The 6000-nt window shown below is 35.3% G+C and overlaps 1 pseudogene; it reads right to left on the bottom strand.

Annotated features, from left to right (window-relative positions):
• Positions 1-4026: 4026 nt before the first annotated feature.
• Positions 4027-4500, bottom strand: LOC103201314 (annotated as a pseudogene).
• Between the last annotated feature and the right edge of the window lie 1500 nt (positions 4501-6000).

Below are 6000 nucleotides of genomic sequence, written 5' to 3'. Positions count from 1 at the left end.
ATCTTGGAAAGTATCTATTCTTTCACCATAAATTAAGTTAGCTGTTGGTTTTGTTGTTCTTTATTCTTTGTCACATTAAGGAAGTTTTCTTCTAGTCCTAATTTATTGATGTGGTGGTTGTTTGTGTGTCAACTTGGGTGGGCGTGGTTGAGTGGCTGGGCAGTGGTTATTCCCCATGATGAGACTGGGAATAAATTCCATGGTGGGATCTACCACAAGCAGCTGAGTAGCTGCTTTGGGCATGTGGTCTGCTTCCTGTATATAAGAAGCAGCTTTGTGAATGGTCTCTAGCTTATGGCATGCTTGAACCCTGAATGTAGCTGTATCATTGTTCAGCAGCCTACCATGCACTGCCTACCTGGGGACTTACAATGGACTTTAATTAATGGCCTGCCATGTGGCTTGGTAATATCGGGACTTCACCTTTTTATTTGTCAACCTTGGCCTTGGCAGCCTCAGCAGCCAGCAGCTGTCTGAGTGAAGAAAAGCCTCTAGCTTCAGTGGGGTTGGGAACAGGAGGCAGAGCTGAAGCCTAAGGCTGAGAGGCTGAGAGGGTACTGGATTCTATCAAATGCTGCTTCTGTGCATATTGAGATGATCATGCTTTTGTTTTTTATTCTAATAATATGATTTCTTATATTAATTAATTTTTGGATGTTAAACCAACCTTGCATTTGTGGGATAAATCCCACTTGTTCATGATGAATGATACTTTATTTAAGTTCTTTGATTCAATTTGCTTTTTTCTTTTGCATCTATATTAATAAGAGATATTGTTCTGGAGCTTTCTTTTCTTGTGATGTCTTTCTTTGTTTTTGTTATGAAAATAATACTGGCATCATAAAATGAATTGGGAAGTATTTTCTTCTTTTATTTTGGTAGCATTTGTGAAATTTTTATATTAATTCTTCTTAAATGTTTGGCAGAATTCACCTGTGAGGTCATCTGGGCAAGGCTTTTCTTTCTTAAATTTTCTAGTTCAATCTCTGCTTGTCATAGTTCATTCATTTAAAAAAAATAGATTATAATTCTTTAGAAATAGATTTTCTATTTCTTTATCAGTCAGTTTTGGTAGTTTTTGTATTCCTAAGAATTTTTCCATTTCATCTAAGTTATCTAACTTATTGGCACATAATTGTTCATAATATTCCTTCAAATTCTTCTAATTTATTTGTCCATAGTAGTGTTTCCTCCTTCATTCCAGATTCTAGTAATTTTAATCTTCTCTCTTTTTTCTTGATCAACCTACATAAAGATTTCTTCATTTTTTTGATCTTGTCAATGAAAAAAAATTTGGTTTCATTAATTCTTTGTATTATTCCTTATTCTCTGTTACATTTAATTATGTGTTGATCTTTCCTTCCTTTTTCTTGTTTTAAATTTACTTTGCTCTTATTTATCCAGTGTCTTAAAGTTAAAGATGAGAGCTCTTTCTTCATGTAGGTATTTACAGCTATAAATTTCCCTCTAAGCACTACTTTAGCTTCATCCCATAAGTTTTCTTTTCTTTTTAATATAAAACTATGTATTGGTCACTGTTCACCAAGGTTTACAGTAAAGGAAACAATATACAATTATCTCAACATTATGATTATTACAAAGTTATTTGTCCTGGCTTCAGCTTAACTACTAACTCAAATACTGAGAAGATTAAACCTACATGTAAGGAATGGGTTGAGGTTAAAAACAGACAAACAAACATGCAGGTCAATAGATTAGATTACAAAAGTTGTTCACTCATTTATGCCAGGAGGTCCTAAATTGCAACATCTTTAATCATCTTATTAGGCTTTCACCAGTAAAGTCTTGGAGATTCCATGAATCATGACCTTTCAGTCATTATAAACCCCAAACCAAGCCCACTGCCATTGTGATTGATAGAGACCGTCATTGGGTTTCCAAGGCTGTAAATCTCTATAGACGTAAATTCCCTCATTTCCCCCCTGCAGAACTGCTGATGGCTTTGAATCACCACCCTTTTGGTTAGCGGTCAAATGCCTTACCCACTGCATCACCAGACCTCCAAAAGAAGGTCAGTATAGTAGAGGAGTTTCAACTTTCTGTAAAGGAATGGTTCTACAGAAGGAACAAATGCCCATTTAGCTAAGCTTTGTTTAGCTTTTTAAAACATACAAGTATTTGTCTAGTTTTCTTATCTCAGTTAGCAAGTTTTTATTAATAAGATTTCCCTCTCAGGTAATTTTACAAATAAACAGTTTCATTTATACAACTATATAGATATGGATTTTTGCATGGGATGCTTTAAATTGTCCAGTTGATTACTGGATCATTTATTTGATTTGAAAGCTTAGGGTTTCAAAACTGTTTTCAATTTAACTTGAGGTGATCTATTTTTTGAGTTGCTCAGAATGATAGCATTCTGAAGCAACAGACTTACCCATGGCTGTGAAATGTCATTTTTTGTTTAGAATAGTTTTGATTTTGGCAATTGAAAAATTGAAAATAGAATCCACATATGTGTTTATTTATACACATGGACAAACAGAAATAAAATATCCAAATTAGTCCTTAGGCATACATTCTGGGTTAAACACAAGTTCTGATTCAGTAATGACTATGTAAAAATTACTAATATTTAGAAAAGCTGGTGGCATAGTGCCTAAGGCATCTGACTGCTAACCAGAAGGCTGGTCATTCAAACCCACCAGCTACTCCTCAGAAGGAAGATTGGTCAATCTACTTCCTTAGAGATACTGCCTCGGCAACCCAAGGAGCGTTTGCTATGAGTCCAATCACTCCATGGCAGTGAGTTGGTTTGGTTTACTCTCTATTGCAGAGGACATAATATACCACGGTATCAAATGTTCTTTTCTGATAAATGAAGCAACTATAAACCAACCAAACTCACTGCCAATGAGTCAATTCATATGAACCCCTCCTTGGGTTCCCAAGGTGGTATCTCTAAGAATAACCTCCCTTCTGGTTATCAGTCAAATGACTTAGACATTATGCCACCAGAGAAAGCTTCTATGTATTTGTTCAAAGTAACCAGTGCTGTTGATAGAAAAATAAAAAGCTCAACAACTCCCCCAGTACTACTTGAAAACAAACATATCAAACTTGATTTCCATTAGAATGTAGTTATTATTCACACTAATAAATAAATTTTTAAAAAATAATAAGATCTAGATTTTATATCTCAGAAGCAAGAAGGGTAGGAAGGGTCGCTATAAGTCGGGTCTGACTCGACGGCACATAATAACAACAACAGATTATATATATATATATATATATATATATATATATAAAGCAATCCAAACAATTACTGATCTTCTGGAAAACAGTGCCAAGTTACTCTTTCTTCAGAAAACACAATTACAATTTAATGATGGGCCTCTCCTCTTCCAGAGCAAAGAAGAATGAAGAAAACCAAAGAAGCATGGAAACAATTAGTCTAAGGGATGGTACACCATGCTATCCTCGGCCTATATGACTATGAGACCAGAAGAACTTGATGGTGCCTGGCTACCACAGTCAACCACTCAGAGGGGGATCTATGTAGGAGATCCTGGATAGAGTGGGAGAACAATGTGGAACAAAACTCAAAATCATTTTTACAAAAAAGGGCCAAGTGTGCTGGTTGCTTGTCTGATAGGGCCTGTTGGGACCCCTGAGACTATGGCCCCTGGCTGCCCTTCAGGTCTGGAATTGAACCCACTCCTGTGGCTTCCAGCCAAACAAAAGTTAAGCATGTGAGCTAAATATTTATGTTAGGTAGACACCCTCCTTGGAGAGACCAATCGTGGGAGAATAGAATAGAAGGGCTTTGTATGCACAGGGAGAAAGCTCAGGGGGGAAGAAGTGCATGGGAGGGAAGGACACAGGGAAGAGGTGACTATGAGGAGGAAGTGGGAAGAGAGCTGTTGCACTATGGGAAACTGCAGTCAGTGTCATGAGACAAAGTATGTGTAAACTGCTGTATGAAAAATTAATTTGCTCTGTAAACTTCCACCCAAATCAAAATAAAAATTAAAAACATATATACAATTACAATTTAAGAGCATTTCATGTTGCCTCTTTTACCAGTGCCAAGTCTGTTTCATCTGAATTTTTCCATTTCACAAGAAATATTAATTATCTACTGCTGACTGCAGCACCAATTATTCATTCAGAATAAAGACATCTGGCAGAGCCTCCTGATTTGTCAGCAGCATCTCTTTTCTTCTTTGATTTGTTGTTATCAGATTCAATGTGAGATAAAGATTCTATTTTTGTGCCATCTTTCCCTTTACTAACATTTTGAGAATTAAGAAATACTTCAATTAATCCTGGACAATGTAGATTTTCTTCAGCTTCCCAAGTACTATCAGCATATGTAAATCCCTTCTGCTTCAGGAAATACTCCATCTTCCCATTCACTGCATATAGGCCCAACACTTTTTCTACCACAAATTCTTCAGGTTTTGCCTCTTTGATTTTTTTACCCTTTCCATTCTGTTTCTGTCCCATTTTTTTTAATGTAGTTTTATTGGAAGCCATTTTTTATTACAGGCTTAAAGAGCTATTATTCATCATCTCCTAGTTACTCCAGGTCTCAAGTCTGCAGGACTCCCTGAATCCCATAAGTTTTGTACATTGTTCATTTGTTTTCATTTTATCTCAAATATTTTCTGATTTCATTCTTTTTGATTTTTCCTTTCACCTATTGGTTATTGCAGTGTGTTTTAACTGCCAGCTTTTTTCCAGCTATTGATTTCTAATTTTATTCCATTGTTGCTGGAAAATATACCTCATATTATTTCTATCTTTTAAATTTATTTAGGTTTTTAATGGACTAGAATCCATTCTATCCTGGAGGATATCCTTTGAGTACATGAAAAGAATATATATTCTGTTATTATTGGGTTGTTGTTGTTGAGTGCCGTCGAGTTGGACCCGACTCATAGCGACCCCTCCTTGGGTTTCCGAGGTGGTATCACTACAGAAGTAGATTGCCCAATCTTCCTTCCGAGGATTGCCTGGTGGGTTTGAACCACCAGCCTTCTGGTTAGCAGTCAAGTGCCTTAGGTACTATGCTACCAGAGCTCCTGTATTATTGGGTAGTGGGTTTTAAATATATGTGTTAGATCTAGTTTATTTATAGTTTTTAGTCTTCTCTTTCCTTGGTGATCTTCTATAGTTATTCTATCCATTATTGAAAGTAGGGTATTGATGTCTATAACTATTAATGTTGAGATGTCTGTTTCTCCCTTTATATCTGTCATTATTTATTTCATGTATGTTAGTGCTCTGTTTTAGGTGTATATATGTTTATAATTGTTTTACATTTCTAATGGATTGAATTTTTATCATTATAAATAATCTATCTTTACCTCCAGTAACATTTTTTATTGTTTTATGACCTATTTTATTTCATATTAGTATAGCTACTCCAGCTTTCCTGTAGTTTCTTTTGGATGACAAACTTTATTTTAAAAAATCATTTTTATTTTCAATCCATTTGTATCTTTGAATTTAATGTGTGTCTCCTATGGACAGCAAATAGTTGGATCTTGTTTTAGACAGTCTGACCATCTCTACCTTTTAATTAGATTTTTTAATGGATTTACTTTGAAATTTATTATTGTTACAGTTGTATTTACATCTGTTTGTTCTATTCTTCCTTTAAACTTTTATTTGCATTAAATGAATATTTGAATATTTTCTAACATAGCATTTTTCAAAAAGTTTTATTGTGATTTGGGTGAAATTTTACAAAGCAGATTCATTTTACATTCAACAGCACATACAGATTTTGTTTTGTGACACTGCTTACATCCCCCTCAGTGTAACAGCTCTCCTCTCACTTCCTCCTTGTGGTTATCTTTTCCCTGTATTCTTCTTGACTATGTGTCCCTGCCTTCCTAGCTTTCTCCCTGTGCAAACTCTGTCCTTCTGACATCTTATGGTAGATTATTCTAAGCACTACATCTTCCTGGTGTAAATGTTCAGCTTGTAGGCCTGTCTATTGTTTGACTGAGAGTTAAGCCACAGTTGTGA

The sequence above is a fragment of the Orycteropus afer genome, unplaced genomic scaffold, assembly GCF_000298275.1.
Source record: "Orycteropus afer afer isolate SDZICR_OR568_19922 unplaced genomic scaffold, OryAfe1.0 scaffold00146, whole genome shotgun sequence".
Lineage (NCBI taxonomy): Eukaryota > Metazoa > Chordata > Mammalia > Tubulidentata > Orycteropodidae > Orycteropus > Orycteropus afer.
This window is presented reverse-complemented; position numbering and strand designations above follow the sequence as displayed.